At 47.5% G+C, this 16,537-nt stretch overlaps 1 protein-coding gene across 1 annotated transcript in view; it reads left to right on the top strand.

Moving 5' to 3' along the window:
• The first annotated feature begins 12,152 nt into the window (after window positions 1-12,152).
• LOC146042567 (G-protein coupled receptor family C group 5 member C-like) overlaps window positions 12,153-16,537 on the top strand; it is a 50,248-nt gene continuing 45,863 nt past the window's right edge. The window contains exon 1 of the mRNA XM_083162620.1: window positions 12,153-12,310. The gene's annotated coding sequence lies outside the window, so the exon portion shown is untranslated. The remainder of the gene's footprint in view (window positions 12,311-16,537) is intronic.

Raw genomic sequence — 16,537 nt, 5'->3', positions numbered from 1 at the left:
GTTATAAGTAGAGGGTTGCGTGTATTATTTTCCGCCTACTGTATATACAGTACTCCTCTCCATGCATATCGGTGTATCGTGCCCCCTTTAAGCAGCGTAGTTATAAGTAGAGGGTTGCGTGTATTATTTTCCGCACACTGTCAATACAGTACTTCTCTGTTCATTGAATGCATGCTGTTGGTTGTGGTGTGTGTATATCGGAACGGTCCGCGTAAGTTTCTATTCGCATCCAGTTTGTTAATGTAAGAGGGATTAATAAAGTTAATACCAAACAAACAATCAGCAAGCACCAAAAGTGATATATGTACCTGCAATTAATAACTGCGCCATTGCCAATATGACTTGTCCAAGAGCTAGGCCCTTTTCCACGTCAGAGCTTTTGGCCCTGGTGGAAGTGATGGACCGTCACCTGGGGCCCAGGGGCCCTTATGTCAGTAATGGCGACAAGCGGCGGGCGTATACTGCTGCCCGCCGCCTCATCTTCTCTACGACCGGCGTCCGCAGAAGCCTGGGGCAGGTTCAGCGGCGCTGGTCAGACCTGCGCCGGCGGCAGCCGGTTTTACTCAGCAGCCTTCGCCGCCATATTGCCCGATGTAAGTTTTGATTACTAGTATGTCAGCGTTTTTTAGCAATGTTTTGTGTACTTTTTATAAATATGTTCCTGAGTATTTGGGGTGTATATGGGGGGTATATGGGTGTATATGGGTGTATATGGGTGTATATGGGTGTATATGGGTGTATATGGGGGGTATATGGGTGTATATGGGTGTATATGGGTGTATATGGGTGTATATGGGTGTATATGGGTGTATATGGGGGGTATATGGGTGTATATGGGTGTATATGGGTGTATATGGGTGTATATGGGTGTATATGGGTGTATATGGGGGGTATATGGGTGTATATGGGTGTATATGGGTGTATATGGGTGTATATGGGTGTATATGGGTGGTATATGGGTGTATATGGGTGTATATGGGTGTATATGGGTGTATATGGGTGTATAGGGGGTGTATAGGGGGGGGTTTAAGTAGTTGATCAGTTTTTGGGTGTAGGATATCAAATATTTTGCATGATAAATGTCTGAAATTTCACAGCAATGATAATTTTGAAGGTTATGAGCATGACTAATGTGAATTTTTCTTTCCCCCTTTTTTATGAAACCCAATCTTCGATTTCTATGCCATCAACATGAACATTTCAGCACGGGCAAGGGCACGCATTGAAGCCCGGGAGCAGGCAGCCCGGGACCAGGCAGCCGAGGAGGAGGAGGAAGAGAAGGAGGAAGAAGAGGAAGAGGAAGAGGAGGAGGAGGAAGAGGAGGAGGAGGAGGAGGAGAAGAAAGAGGAGGAGGAAGAGGAGGAGGAGGAAGAGGAGGAGGAGGAGGAAGAAGAGGAGGAGGAAGAAGAGGAGGAGGAAGAAGAGGAGACCCAGGGTGCAGTTTGGACCCACACAATTTCCCCATCCCCTTCCCCCTCCACAACCCCCACCCCCTCCACAACCCCCCCCCCCACAACCCCCACCCCCTCCACAACCCCCACCCCCCCCCCACAACCCCCACCCCCTCCACAACCCCCACCCCCTCCACAACCCCCACCCCCTCCACAACCCCCACCCCCACCCCCCCCCTCCCCACCCCATTTCCAACCCCCCTACACCTCTCCACCACCCACCCCCAAACCTCTCCACTCCCCACTCACACCCACTACCTCGGGCCAAACTACAGGACCATCCACCTTGCTCCTGACCCCCACAACCACTGCACAGCCAACCAACGGCAACCAGGATGGCTCAAGTAGCCGTAAGTAAATAATGTGTCTAATGTTGACCTACACATTTCTACACATAAACAATCACAACAACCACATATGTGTATCCAACATCAACATTAGTTGCAACATATCACTGCAGGCCGACCATGAGGTGTGTCCTGTCCTTCTCCAGGAACAAGGCTCCCCTTGGTGGTTTTTTTGAGTGTGGCCATGCCTCACCCCTTGAATAATTGACATAACAGTACATCCAATGAGATATCCGACATTAGTGGTGTGGTAGTTATGTGGCTCCAGGTGTTGGGTAACTCCAGTTCCCAGCATGATGTGCAACTGCAACTTAAATGTAGAGATTGTTTTGGTAATAGTGTGTGAGGCCATGCGGATGCATGCTTTACAAACATAGCTGTAGGCCTATAATTTTTACAGCAATGTCCTAAATTTAAAATAGTAAGGAGTGCTTAAGCCACAACAATGTCATAACCCTTAAATAGCACAGGCTAATTGTGAGGTTAGAGGAGAGTCCCCCAAAACCAAAGTACCAATTGGGATACAGCATACATTCATTGATGAAGGAGTAATTGAATTAATGTTATTTACTAAGTACAGTATGTGTGTGTTAACATATTTTTTTTTAGTACTGTGTTTACAGCAGACCCATCTTCAATGTAGTTTCTAAATGTATGTGGCCTTCACACATAACTCTGAACTTTTTATTATGTACAAATACAACAAACATTTGTGTATATTAATTTTTTGTTTTATCCCTTCATTACAGACACTGAACAGCAGCAGGAGGAGGTGGCCGCAATAATGCGGGAAATAATGCTCACCCTCGTCTACCTCCAGCTCCTTTTTGGGCTTCTGGAGGCCCGCCTTTAATTTTGTATTTATCCCCCCCCCCCTTTTTTTTATGGTATAAAATAAAAGTTGGATTACTGTTCGAAATTGCCTGTGTTTTTAATAATAAATATGTTAGAGGGCGTGTAAGGGTAGGTACATACAGATGTGTACTGTAAGTTATACTTGTAATTTGAGGTGAGGGGTAATGATTGATGTGTGAATGTGTGTGTTTTTGAGTAAAATAACACATAGTGAAAATGCATGAATGTTTAATGTTGTTAGATTAAAACATCACACATAACATCAGGGTAGGTATACATGTTACACATTTTGGACAAAGTAATTACGTACATAATTTAGTACATATACAGAAACACCAACATAACTTGATTTAAAAGTAACAGCAATATGGGGACACATAGATAGTGATTAAAATGCCACATTAGAACATCACAAATATACATGTAATGTGGGTTCAAATGTAGTTTTATTAGGTCTTTATTAAGGTAGACAATTGAGTTAATAGAAAACAATAATTGAATAACAAATAGATTAATTAATCAATTGTCAGATTAGTAGTTGAGAGGCAAGATTTGCAGGTCCATATATGTGAAGGGTATGGCAGCGTGCACGGACGTACGCTCACTCTCACGAGCGGTGACATAAGCTGAGTTTTCCATTGAAAACAATAGGGACCCGTCCGTGCAAACTGGCGTACGCTCAGATCTCCGCAAGAAGTCGGTGGGGAGACGGAGGAGAGACGGCCGTAGACGGCGCCGTACGCTCAGTTGTACGCCAGTTGTCGGAGTGTAAGGGCTGGGCCGGCCGCGTACGTTGCCGTACGCTCATTTGTACACCACTCCCCTTCTACGGTATTTCTGCCCGTACGTAAGCGGCTGATTTGTGGGTGGACTTAACCCCAACGGCCGCGTACGGCTAGCGTGCGGTAATGGCGAACGTACGCACGTTTGGCCGCTCCGATCAGAATAATGCCCATAGTATGCAAAAGCACTGCATACATTGTATCATATGTGGTCCTGCCCGATGGGAGTCACCACATGCGATACCTCACCCTAGTTATTTTGTTTCGGTGCAGGATAAGATTTTCCTCTTGCAATCAACTCTGAATCAGGTCCAATGTCATTATATATGGATCATGTGCCTGATTTAGTATTTTGTTGCTAGACCAGTTACTGAAATCAGTACAATGACCATATCATCATGTGTATGAGGAGGAATGAGGAACATTATCATTACTGCTGTTTACTTGAGTTTCTACAGAACCAGTAGACAGCAATTTGACAAAACAAGTGCATGGCCCAGTTGTTCGCTAATAGTTGTTGGGCATTAAACCCACTGCAGGGTTGCCTATTACCACAGTCTCCTCTCTAGGAGAAGCCCAGGAAGGGGCGGGCTAAACTGATGTCATTCTAGCCCCACCCTCCCAGAAAAGCAGCGAATTGCAGTACTTAAACTCCATGACCGAGGGTGAATGGGAGGGCACGGTGGAATCCGGGAGGTGTGCCCACCTTTCTGGGGGGGCCGGGAGGGGGGGGACACGATTTCCTGGACCCTCCTGGCCAACCCAGGAGTGTAGGCAATCCTGACCCACTGTCTGTGATCAACTCAATTAACTATGAGCTCTATCTATCTATCTATCTATCTATCTATCTATCTATCTATCTATCTATCTATCTATCTATCTATCTGTACACACATACTTATCTAAAAAAAACAGCATAGAGGAAATTATATGTAATGCAGATAGGAGTGTATTAGAAGAAAAATACAACATCAAGGGGCCCATTTACTGTTTATTGAGGATTTAGACTAGATAAATAGAATTACTTAATGCTGCTATTCGGCCAAAAAGAAAATTTCTAAAGAGATGTATTTAAATTCACATCCAGGGAAAGGTGCTCATTCAGACAGCAGCCCATCCCACCAATGGTCCTAATTCAGACTTTATTGGACTGGTGCTAATTTTCGGAGCCGTATGATCAGGTATCACCCCGCCAGAAAGAAATCCTGCCCTATGCAAGCCTGCGAAAATATTGCAGCCCTGTGGTTAGCTGCAAATCCATTTGCAAGACGCACACCATCGAATGATTTTTCCAGTGTGCGCAGTCATTTTGTAGCTCAGGACTTACTCGGCGGCTGCAATAGAAACAGGCTGATCGGGGCCAGAGCTGACATCACACGACTTTCCCTCAAGCACATGGGCACGCCTGTGTTTTCCCTGACACTCTCAGAAAACAAAAAAATTAAAACACTGGGCGGCCCACTGATTGGCTGAGAGCTCAGTGTTTTAAACAATTCTGCCGCCACCGCTGACACCCACCGCCCACTAGCGGACCTCCACAGCGCTAAAGTACCCAGACGGACACCGGCAGCAGTCCCTCCGGCCCCCTTTTCCTAAACCTGAAGCGGCTGAAAGCGTTCACTCTGCCCCCCACCCGCAGATTGCATGTGAGCTATCACATGTAGTTAAAAACCAAATGCGATTGCTCCTGCAATTCGATAGATATTATGTGCAGCACATACTACCTATCGATGCGACATTGGATGGTGGAAGCATGCATCACTGTAGGTGGGTGCATGGGTGGCTCTGGAAGCAGGCAGATAATTACTGTGTGGGAAGAGGCGGTGGAGCATCTGGAAAGGGTACTATCTCCATTCTGGCACTGCCCATATTAATTGTAATATTTTGTTTTTTAATGTTTGATTTTAAAGCAATTGATGCCAGCCATTACTACTATTTAGTATTTACTTATCATGTAACACTTTATTCTGCACCAAATATAGTCCAGGTTACATAATACTGTGGACATATGCAGGCCCAATAATCACGGGTAAGCAATTTACCAGATTCTCTCTTTTTATTGCGATGACTGAGCCCTCAGATCTACAGAGAGACACACAGCAGAGTTGGTAGAATATCTGTGTCCTCTGGCCCATGCTCTGGGTTCCATTCCGCCCTTTATACTGCATGTAGTAGCCGACCAGGCAACTGGAAAATCACCCCTGCCACCTCGTCTATGAGCACACGTTGGAAAGAAGTTCATCTTGTCTATGAGCACACGTTGGAGACAAGTTTGCCTCGTCTATGAGCACACTCACCTCGCCTATGAGCACACGTTGGACAGAAGCTCACCTCGCCTATGAGCACACGTTGGACAGAAGCTCACCTCGCCTATGAGCACACGTTGGAGACAGGCTCACCTCGCCTATGAGCACACGTTGGACAGAAGCTCACCTCGCCTATGAGCACACGTTGGAGGCAGGCTCACCTCGCCTATGAGCACACGTTGGACAGAAGCTCACCTCACCTATGAGCACACGTTGGAGGCAGGCTCACCTCGCCTATGAGCATGCGTTGGACAGAAGCTCACCTCGCCTATGAGCACACGTTGGAGACAGGCTCACCTCGCCTATGAGCACACGTTGGAGACAGGCTAACCTCGCTTATGAGCTGACATTGGAGCTAAGGCCTTAGTTGCCAGGTTGCAGAAATCTAGCGGTTATGCTTAAGCTGTGTACACATGTTGTAATATATTGCTCAGTGTCTCCTTTTCATCAGCGACCAGAGATGGTCGCTGATGAACAGTAGACTCTGCCAGGGGAGCCTCAGAGGGAAACAGCTGATCGCAGGAGCAAGCTCCTGAGACCAGCGACCATAAAGGGGCTGAACACAGGAGCATGCACCGGGCAATTTATCGCTGCAGCACGACCAAATCACTGGCAATATGGTTGCTCAGCGTCATATTGTCAGCGACATTGCACCGTGTGTACACAGCTTTAGACCAGTAGGAGACAAACAGCAGGACAGACAGAGCCAAACTGGGAGCAGCAGGAGGAGTTACCAAACTGGTGTCCTTAAACATAAGTGCTAATCCCCATTATTGCATGAGCAATTTTCCCAGGTGAGCCATTTTGTTGTAGGGAATTGTCTGCACCTAATTTAGATCATTTAAAAAGATTGCCCAATTCCAAATGATTAAAATATTCTGCATTAGCACCTGCCACTTGATCCACAATGCATAGTATCAACAATGTAATTAAATTACTGTCTTTTGTCGCTGAGTCTAATATACGCCTTGTACATTTCTGGTATATTCATTCATACTAGGATAACAGCGGTTTCAATCTGTAAGACATTAACCACAGTGTAGCTGGAGGGCACACTTAATAGTGCAATACCTACAGGATTATGAGCCACAATATGACATTTAAATAGCAACAGAAATGTAATTTCATTATGTCTATAGCAGCTTGGTGATATATAGACTTTGATCAGTATCACTCTCTATTAGAGATCATCTAGAAAAAAGTAGAAAAGAACTTGGAAGGCTCTAGAAGGATATAAACGTGTTACCGCATTGTGGAGGTTATTCTAATCGGTTCTCACAGGGGAGCGATTTTTAAAGACTGCGCATAAGCAGAAGCATTTATGCACATGTGCAACCTCTTTGTGCAAACGGGACGGCAAATTGATTATTCACCGGCTGCTCGCAAACAGTAGTGTGGGCATGGGGCGGCGGGTTATGGTCGCGCCCATGGAAAATCCCATCATATCATGGGCGTTCCCATGAAAATGCTGGACGTTGCCATGGAATTTTGCCTGTGATGCGGGTTCGGGAGGGGGGGGGAGCAACTGATGTCAGCCAATGTCAGTTGCTCGCCCTCTTTGTGCACAGTGCATCGCAGATCTAAGGCCAGTAGGGTATGACTTAGATCTGCGATGCACTGGTGAAATCATTAGATGGTCAGCAATCAATGAATGATTTTGCCCTGCATGTTTAAATGACTCGCAATGCTGCGAAATTCACAGCTTTGTGATTCAACCAGAATAACCCCCTGTATTTTATTTATGTTCTTATTGCTTCTGTATCTATGGCTAATACAATACAATCTTCTGGTTATAAATGCCATGCATACATTAAGCTGCTTCCCTCAAATTAATTATTTATCTATTTTTGAGCTAAAAAGGATTTTAGGGGGTTATTCTGGGTAACACGCAGCGCTGCTTCGTTCGCAGCACTGCGTGTCATTATTCGCCTGCCCACCGTTTTGCAGAAGCCGCTGCCACCATTCAAAGGCCGAAGTCAACCGCACGGCTGCGTATGGATGTTTAGCATAAACATCCATTCAGAGCCAATGGGGACCATCGAGTGATGTGGTAGGTGCATGCAAAACTAAGACACTCTGAGGTGTCTTAGTTTTGTGTGTGTTCTCGAGGAGAGCATGTCAGGCAGCTGACATCCGGTGATGCCAGCTGCCCGCCCCGGCACCTGTGTCATTGGGACATTTCCATGAGAACGCTGGGCATTCCCATGGGTGCAACTACCCACTGCCTCCCCATGCCCACCCTCAAGCAGTGGTGGTTCGTATGTAATACCCCCAATTGCGCAATTCTCAGACACCAGGAACCCCAGCATGAAAGGGGTTAACCCGGCCTTAGGGAGAGGCGGGGACGGCCATTGAGTGACAGGCTGGAGCTGCCTAATGCTGGCCACACATCAGCCAAACTTTCCTCTAACCATCCAACTAGTTGCTTGGATGGAATAAAAATATGGTAATGGATGGGAGCAAATGTAATATTTACTTCAGAAATTTGCTCCCAAAATCTGGAAAAGGACAAAAACTGTCGCTCAGACACGGTACTGTAGTTGAACCTGTTGATTTAAACAATTTAACTGAATGTTTTTGTCCATTTTCCTGGGTTTGTGAGCCCATTTCTGATTGTCATTTGCGCCTATCCAGTACCATATTTTTATTCCATCCATGCAACTAGTTGGATGGTTGGAGGAAAGTTGGTCTGATGTGTGTCCAGCATCAGATAGGCAGAGACACAGAAACAGGAAGTGGGCAGTGAGTACTCTGGGGTGAAGGAAGAAGCATGTGTGAGGGCCGGGGTGCAGAAGAAGAGAGAGAAGGAGCAGCAGAGCCCAACAGCACTACAGAGCCCAGCAGCAATATAGAGGCCAGAAGAGCCCAACAGCACTACAGAGCCCAGCAGAGCCAGCAGCACTATAGAGCCCAGCAGCACAGACCCAGCAACAACAGCACTACAGAGCCCAGCAGAACCCAGCAGCACTACAGAGCCCAGCAGCAGCAGAGCCCAACAGCACTACAGAGCCCAGCAGCAGCAGAGCCCAGTAGCACTACAGAGCCCAGCAGCAGCATTCAGCAGCATCAGAGCCCAGCAGCAGCAGTGTCCACCAGCACATCCCCAGCAGCAGCAACAGTGGTGCCTGACGCAATCCAGCCACAGTGAGAGGAAGCAGCAGTGTCCATCGGCACGGCAGGTGCAGAACAGTGACCCCAGCTCCACCAACCGTGAGTCTGCCCTTGTGGCATTGAATGTCTCAGTGCCTGTTCCAGTCAGGTATATTCTGCCCGAGCTCCCTGGCCACCTACTCATTCTCACTTAACCCCTGGGAACAATACACCCGGGTCTCCCAATTAGTCGTAAGAGATAAAGTGACCTGGAATCCTCCATTTTAAGTTTAGCGACACTCTCCAGTATTGACTTCAGGGGAAACAGAGTGACCCAGGAAGAAAGTACCCTCCTTCCCGCATGCTGAGTTATGTTTTGTTTGCGCCATCCCTTACCCCCCCCCCCCCCCCCCCGCTGAGCCTATTTGCATCGGAACAGAACCCTTGCCGCACACCGGGCCAGTGTTGCCCCTACACACCATCGACAGGGAGGAACCATCGTTAAGGTCCCTCTCACTATACTCTCGCCGGTAAGGAAACACAGCAACTATAAGGGCCTGGAGGCCTCCTTACCCTTCGGTGAAACCGACCTACACATCAGTGACTCCTTCTGTGTTTATGCACAGCCTACCATAGTACCCCCTTGGCAGGACACCAGTAACCATCCAGGAACTATTATTGGTTCAGTACTGCGCCTCGGATTCAGATAGGACCACCGTCACGGGCCCCATACAAAACCCCTGTGCACAGGTCGGGTCCTTAGGGCCTGTAAATTCAGGACATTAGGTAGTGTTGTAAAGTGATGTTTATTGTACATTGCCAAGGTTACCGGTAACCTTATGTCTGTTTTGCACACTCAGGATAAACAAGTAAGGTGGCAGTTTTCAAGTATTGATTATCCTTAACTGCTGTTTACACACTGCTTTGATACTTAGTGGAACTCAGGTATCCAAATTTGGTGACTTTGCTGTGACATCCCTAACGTACCGTATTTATACTTCATTGTGGCCTCAGGGCTGGGATTGAACAGCGTCGGCACGAACTGTCGGGCTCAGGTATAGTTAACTACTCGAATGTTTGACCTATTATGATTCAAGTGCCTTTGTCTATGCGATATGTGCAGAAAAGTAATCACACTGTTGTTTAGAGCTATTGTTTAGTATTATAAGACGTTTCCTGTTTTGCACTTTATTCACTTGGTGAACAAAATAAAGAGCGTGTTCTACTGCAGCTGTAGTCTGTCTTCATCCGAAGTGTCTCTCCCCTCGGAGCCCAAGAACCTGCATAAACCCCGGCCCAGTGTACTCCACGTACGCCCGACAAACACTCTGTTCGCCATGGCCCCACGCACCTGGCGCATGCACATGCGCAGAAATGCACAAGCACACAAACTAAGCATCGGTGGGGTGTGTTCAAACGGAAATTTTAATTGCCGTGTAAAAATAAAGCAACCAGTATTTACTCTGCACAGAAATAAAATAACTCATCCAAAAGTCACACCAAACTAACACTCTGTCCATGTTACATCCGCCCCACCGTGTACATAGTTTTGTCCATTAAAGTTTGCTTTTGCAAATCAACCAGAATCACCCCACAATGTGCTGTATGCAATCCCCAGCCAAGACTGCTGGGAGGCTTGGCGATGTGACTTATCTATAGTGCAGCACTTCATCTTGATCTTCAGGCTCCGAGGTGATGTGCATGGACCACGGCGCACACAAGTATTAAAATGCTTACCCATGATGATTTAGCATATGAACACCCTGCCTATGGGACTTCAGTGGTGTTTATTCCAGTGGCGGCTTTACCTATGGGCTGCAGGGCTTCAGCCCCCCTATGTAAAATCCGCCACTGTAGTGAAGCCAGATGCAGCCTGTGAGACTGCTCTGGCTTCACTATGACTGGCAGTGACTTCCTATTGGACTACCTGCCAGTCACCAAGGCAGTCACATTGGAAGGTGTGACTATGGGCTACCTTGTGGCAGCCCATAAAATCCAGAGTCTGTGCATGCGCAGTACCCATGTCTGTACTGCACATGTGCTGGTCCCGGTGCCTGTATGGGCTGTTGCTGAAACCGTCCATAGAAGCTAGGCGCATGCGGAGCACAGAGGTCGGTACTGCGCATACGCCAGTCCCGGCGCCTGTCATCATAGTACAGGCGCTGGGACCACAAAGAGGCCAGGAGGAGCGGCAAGGGCAGCGGTGGCGGCGGCAGGGGGGGGGGGTGTGCCAGCCTTGTAACCAACGGCAGCCCCCCTCCTGCAAAAAGATACCAGCCGCCACTGGTATATTCCATCTCCTTGCTCCTTGATGGTTAATTTTTTGTGAATGGATCGCTTTGCGGTGCATTCACAATTTTGCAAGAGGTATTTTTGCTTTCTGTCCAGGCAGCGGCTTTCTGCTCACAGTCTACTGTGTTTTCTTTAACTAGCGATCTGTGCTGAATTAGGCCCATGGACAGATATGAGTTTCGCATTAGCTTGGTCACTTCAATTTTTTATTGTGAACCTTGCAGTTACATTATCAACAACAGTGATCTGCACATTATAGTCAACATTCAGCAACCAGCACTGCATCCATCGATGACCAGCATATTGTAATCAGCAGGAACTGTTCATTATACTTAGCAATGGCAAGCATATACTACAAAGTAGTGCCCACCACATCATACGCAGCCCTTGATAGTAGCTTGGCTCGCCAATAACATTTTGTAAGTAGTAAATATAGCACAGATGAATAATTGAGATTCAGTTACCACGTACTTCAAACATAGCAGAATTGGAAGATTTATGGAATGTAAATATGTCCATCAGAATCACTGATACTTGGGGATAACCCACAATATATTGCCATTTACCTGCCTGCCAATGACCATGCCTATCAATACCAAGTGGTAATGGAAATGAAAATAAAGTATTTTTGCATAGGATTAACTAGTGTATCTCTAAATACATCTTGGATTTTGCTTCATGTACAGTAGTTGAATATTTGGATTTTGATCTCCTGAATTTTGTCATGGGCTGCGACAGCAGCAGTCTGTGTTATTCATGTTCTGTGTGGGTTCAGCGCTCCAGGTTATGGCTGATCCACCTTGCCTTGTTTCCATGCATACCTTAGTCTGTCTTGGATGTGGCTTCTAAACCACTTGGTATATCGATGAGTTCTAAGCACTGAAACCTGCCGGTTATACTCCTGTGATATTCCTATCATATTCCTTGTTCCTGGTGATTTCTATGTTCCCAGGGATTCTAAGAGATCCTAGAAAACTCCTGTCTGAGATTATTCCAGAGTCCAGTGTATTCCAGCCTGTGGATCTAGGACCTCAGTGCAACAGCTGTGTCCTAGATTGCTCCAGCCAGTGTCTGAGTATTCCAGTAGCATACCTGCCATGTGTCCTGTGAGATCCTGCCTGTGTCAGTGAATCATTGCATCCAGTTTGGGAGATCTTGTCTGTGTCCAGCTTTAGTACGGAGGTGTTGTGAGTACCAGCGGCTTCCCCACACATTGTGGAGGAAGTTTCACCTTTCATTTCTATCTGCCATAGTGCGTATGCACTATAAGTCTCCACTTCTCTGCGGCTGAGACAGGCTGGTCAAGGCTGGGGCTGATGTCATAGACCCTCACTCGATCTGCAAATTCACTGATCAGCGATCACCTCTGAATCAGGCCCTGTGTCCTTATTTAGCACACACATATAATTGTGCCGAAATATTCAAATGTTACAAATGAATGGTATCTGCCATGTACAGTAAAGGTGTATTAGCTATAACTACAGGCGGAGTCTGCTTTATGTAAAATTTCTTTAATGATCCAAAATTATAAATATTACGAGGTAGTGACACCTTTGCTACCTGATGGTTCAATTTAAACAAAATTTGCTTCATGCATAAAACTATTAAAAATATTGTATGAAATGACCTTTAGGCTGGGTGTATATGACACAGAAACACAGTTTGTATTTGTACTTGGGGTCTGATTCAGACCTGGTCGCTAGGCTGCATAAATTCGTCACCTAGCGAGCAGGTAAATGCTTCCCCGCCGAACGCACGCCCCCTCTCCCCGCTACCCAAATCCCCATGTTACGCTGCAAACGAATGTGTACGCTTACACAACCGCTTGCATGCGCAAGCATCCATCCTCAAGATATCTCATTATGGTACAGTATGAAAAGATTCCAAACTATAGAAAGATCCAAAATACTTCTGGTCCCAAGCATTTCTGATACCCAACCTGTATCAGAAACAAACACAGACTCACGGAAGTCTACTGTGTATTGCTAAACCATATGTTTATAACACTTGCTAGTCACAATAGTTTGTGGAATACAGACACAGCAGAATATGTTACATATGCTAATTGGAAGCTTATGTGTATAACTGCACTTTGGAAAAGACAGTTGTGGAAGCCGGCGTGTCATACAGATAACCACCGTATGTGATGTCTTTGTGGAGTGTAATGGTATAATGACAGCTGTGTTATAACTGACAGAACTTAAAGGGCAATTTACTTTCCAATCCATTTAAAATGCTTGTATTTTAATTGAATGTATTTTTTTTTTAAATGTGGTTTTGAATATAAGATCTATTTGCTGGAATGTTTATCAAAGTCGTGATATGTTCAAGAAAGCGAATTTAGATCCTAATTCATGTTGAATGTAGAGTCAGGGAAACAACAGAAAGTCTTTGTTTGCGGTGCACAATAGGAAGAGAAAAATATATAAAATGTAGCTTTTATTACTTATTACTTAAAATTGTTGCAAAAATATAAAACCAAACATACAACATATATTGACAATGGACTTTTGAAAAGGAAATGGCTATCCTCACGTAGCGGGGCAAGGACTGGGGTTTTATTGTAATCAGGGATCTGCTAGATTGTGTGGTGTGTATCCAATCACAATATATTTGTTGGAGTATCCAAATTGTGTGATATGTACCTGATCACAATATATTTAATGGAGTATCCAACAAGTACTAGGTAATGTACATCAGTAATGGGGAACCATGTCCCTAATATTTACCACATCACCTAAGTAGAGATATATCAGGATGGGACTAGGGGCCTTATTCTAGTTCACTCTTTCTGACAAAATCCTTTTTAGATGGACAAAACCATGCACACTGCAGGTGGGGCAGATGTTACTTGTGCAGAGGGGGGGGGGGTTAATTCTGGTGGGCTGGTAAGGCTATTGAGGGGGATTGCTGGTGAGTGTACTGGGTTCACCTAGCCTGCACAGAGGTGGCTGTAGAAATCCTTGTTATAATTATATGGACCACCTTTTGAATAGGACAGAAACACAAGGGCCTGAATGAGAACACAAGCCCTGATTCAGACCTGTTCGATAGGTTACGACCAAAAGGGAGAGAAATCATTCGATGGTCCCCTCACCATGAAATTATTTTTCTCTCCTTCGATAATAAGTCAGTCTAGACTGACTTTTATTCTGTCCGCTATCTGCTGAAGTCAGGGCGAGCGCTGACATCATGTGACGTCACCCCCCACCACAACCACCACCTGAGCAGGCATCGACATACCTGCCTTTATAGGGGAATGCCCAACATTTTTATGGGGACACCTATAAAACGATGGGTGTTCCCCTGCTGATGCTCCCTGCCCGCCCCCCCTTCCCAGACTGGGGGTGGAGGAGGGGGCTCCATTCAAGATTTTGCTATGGGGCCCTCACAGTTCTAGTTATGCCTCTGTGTATGTGCCATGGCTAGCACTACAGCCACCACTACTCATGACTGTAAATCAGGCCGGCTTGCCTACCCTCCCAGAATGGTTGGGAGCCTCCCGAAAATCGGGTCCTTCTCCCGGCCCCCTGGGAAGGTGGGCAAGTACCCCGCTTTCTGGTGATAGACCCTGTTCCCCCCTTGCCCGCTGGTTTAATTACCGTAAATCGTGGGTCCGCGTTGAGGGGCGGGGCTTAAATGACGCAATTGCTGCATTTTGTGTCATTTAAGCCCCGCCCCCTCTCTGCGGTCTCCGAATCACAACGTTATCTGGCATGGTGGGGCGGGGCCAAGTGATGTCAGCCTTGCCCTCGCCCTCCTGACGTGTTGCCTCTCCGGGCTTCTCCCGGAGAGGTGAAATCTAAAGTAGGCAAGTATGAAATCAGGGTTACCTACTTTCTGGCTGCCCACTCCGGCAGAGGGCAGCCAGTTCATTGAGGCGGGGTTGCTGATGGGGTGGGGCAGAGGGTGGATCATCTGGAGTGGGGGCGTGGTCAGCACGATTGTGTCCTCCCACAATGCCGGCCATTACGGGAGGGTAGGCAACCATGGTGTAAGTGTAATTATATAAGCTTAAAGTATCTTGCTGAGTGATCTAGCATCACTCAGATCGCTCAGCTAAAGGCCCCCATACACTAGGGCGACTTGTCCTTAGGACAAGTCGCCCCCGACTTCCCCCTGAGCTTCCCCGGCTGCTCCCCGGGGGAGCTTGATTAGATTGGCACTTGATGTGCCATTTTTTACATGTGATAAATCGTCTCGATTTATCACATGTAAAAAACCCGGGGAGCAGGGGGGGTGCTGGGGACACAGCGTCTGTGCGGCGATAAGGTAGAGGGAGCAGGGGGGGGCTGGAGACGCTGCGGGGGACACGTCTGTGTCCCCCGCTGCTGGGGACAGCGTCTGTGCGGCGATAAGGTAGAGGGAGCAGGGGGGGCTGGAGACGCTGCGGGGGACACGTCTGTGTCCCCCGCTGCTGGGGACAGCGTCTGTGCGGCGATAAGGTAGAGGGAGCAGGGGGGGCTGGAGACGCTGCGGGGGACACAGGCTGCATAGAGCCGGGCAGGGGGAGCCGGCCGGGAGCTGTCAGTAATGAATAAAAAAAAAAGCCCATACAATGAATGGGCGGCCTGTGATTGGCTGAGCGCTCTCTCAGCCAGTCAGCAATTGGCTGAGAGAGCGCTCAGCAGCCAATCACAGGCTGCCCATTCATTGTATGGGCTTTTTTTTTTATTCATTACTGACAGCTCCCGGCCGGCTCCCCCTGCCCGGCTCTATGCAGCCTGTGTCCCCCGCAGCGTCTCCAGCCCCCCCTGCTCCCTCTACCTTATCGCCGCACAGACGCTGTCCCCAGCAGCGGGGGACACAGACGTGTCCCCAGCAGCGGGGCGTCTCCAGCCCCCCCTGCTCCCTCTACCTTCTCGCCGCACAGACGCTGTCCCCTGCAGCGGGGGACACAGACGTGTCCCCCGCAGCGTCCCCAGCCCCCCCTGCTCCCTCCACCGCCCCACTAGGTCCCAAGTCGGGTGGTCGGACGTGCAGCAGGTCCGACCACCCGACGCAGATCCGATGCGCACGGGACCGCGCATCGGATCTGAGGGAACATCAAAACTAGACGATTTTGGTCCGATTTCGGCCAGATCCGACTGATCTGGCTGAAATCTGACCAAAATCGGCTAGTGTATGGGGGCCTTAAATCTCCCCATGTGTAGGCCCCTAAGGTTTGCTGCCTTCACTGGAATGTTGACAGTAAATTAACAAGGCAGATTTAATTTACACCTCTGTACAAATAAGCTGAGGCTTCTGACTGTCTACCACAGAATGAATTGTAAGCTAATGACATTGTGCTGTAGATTTATGGTATTTTCTGCTTATCTGGTTGCAGATGCATTGAAAGCACCTGCACTAGAGTTTTGTCTGTTGATTTGGTGCTAAGCATTAATACAGGGTTGCCAACCCTCCCGGAACGGCCA

The sequence above is a fragment of the Crinia signifera genome, chromosome 19, assembly GCF_055691185.1.
Source record: "Crinia signifera chromosome 19, ASM5569118v1, whole genome shotgun sequence".
Taxonomy (NCBI): domain Eukaryota; kingdom Metazoa; phylum Chordata; class Amphibia; order Anura; family Myobatrachidae; genus Crinia; species Crinia signifera.
This window is presented reverse-complemented; position numbering and strand designations above follow the sequence as displayed.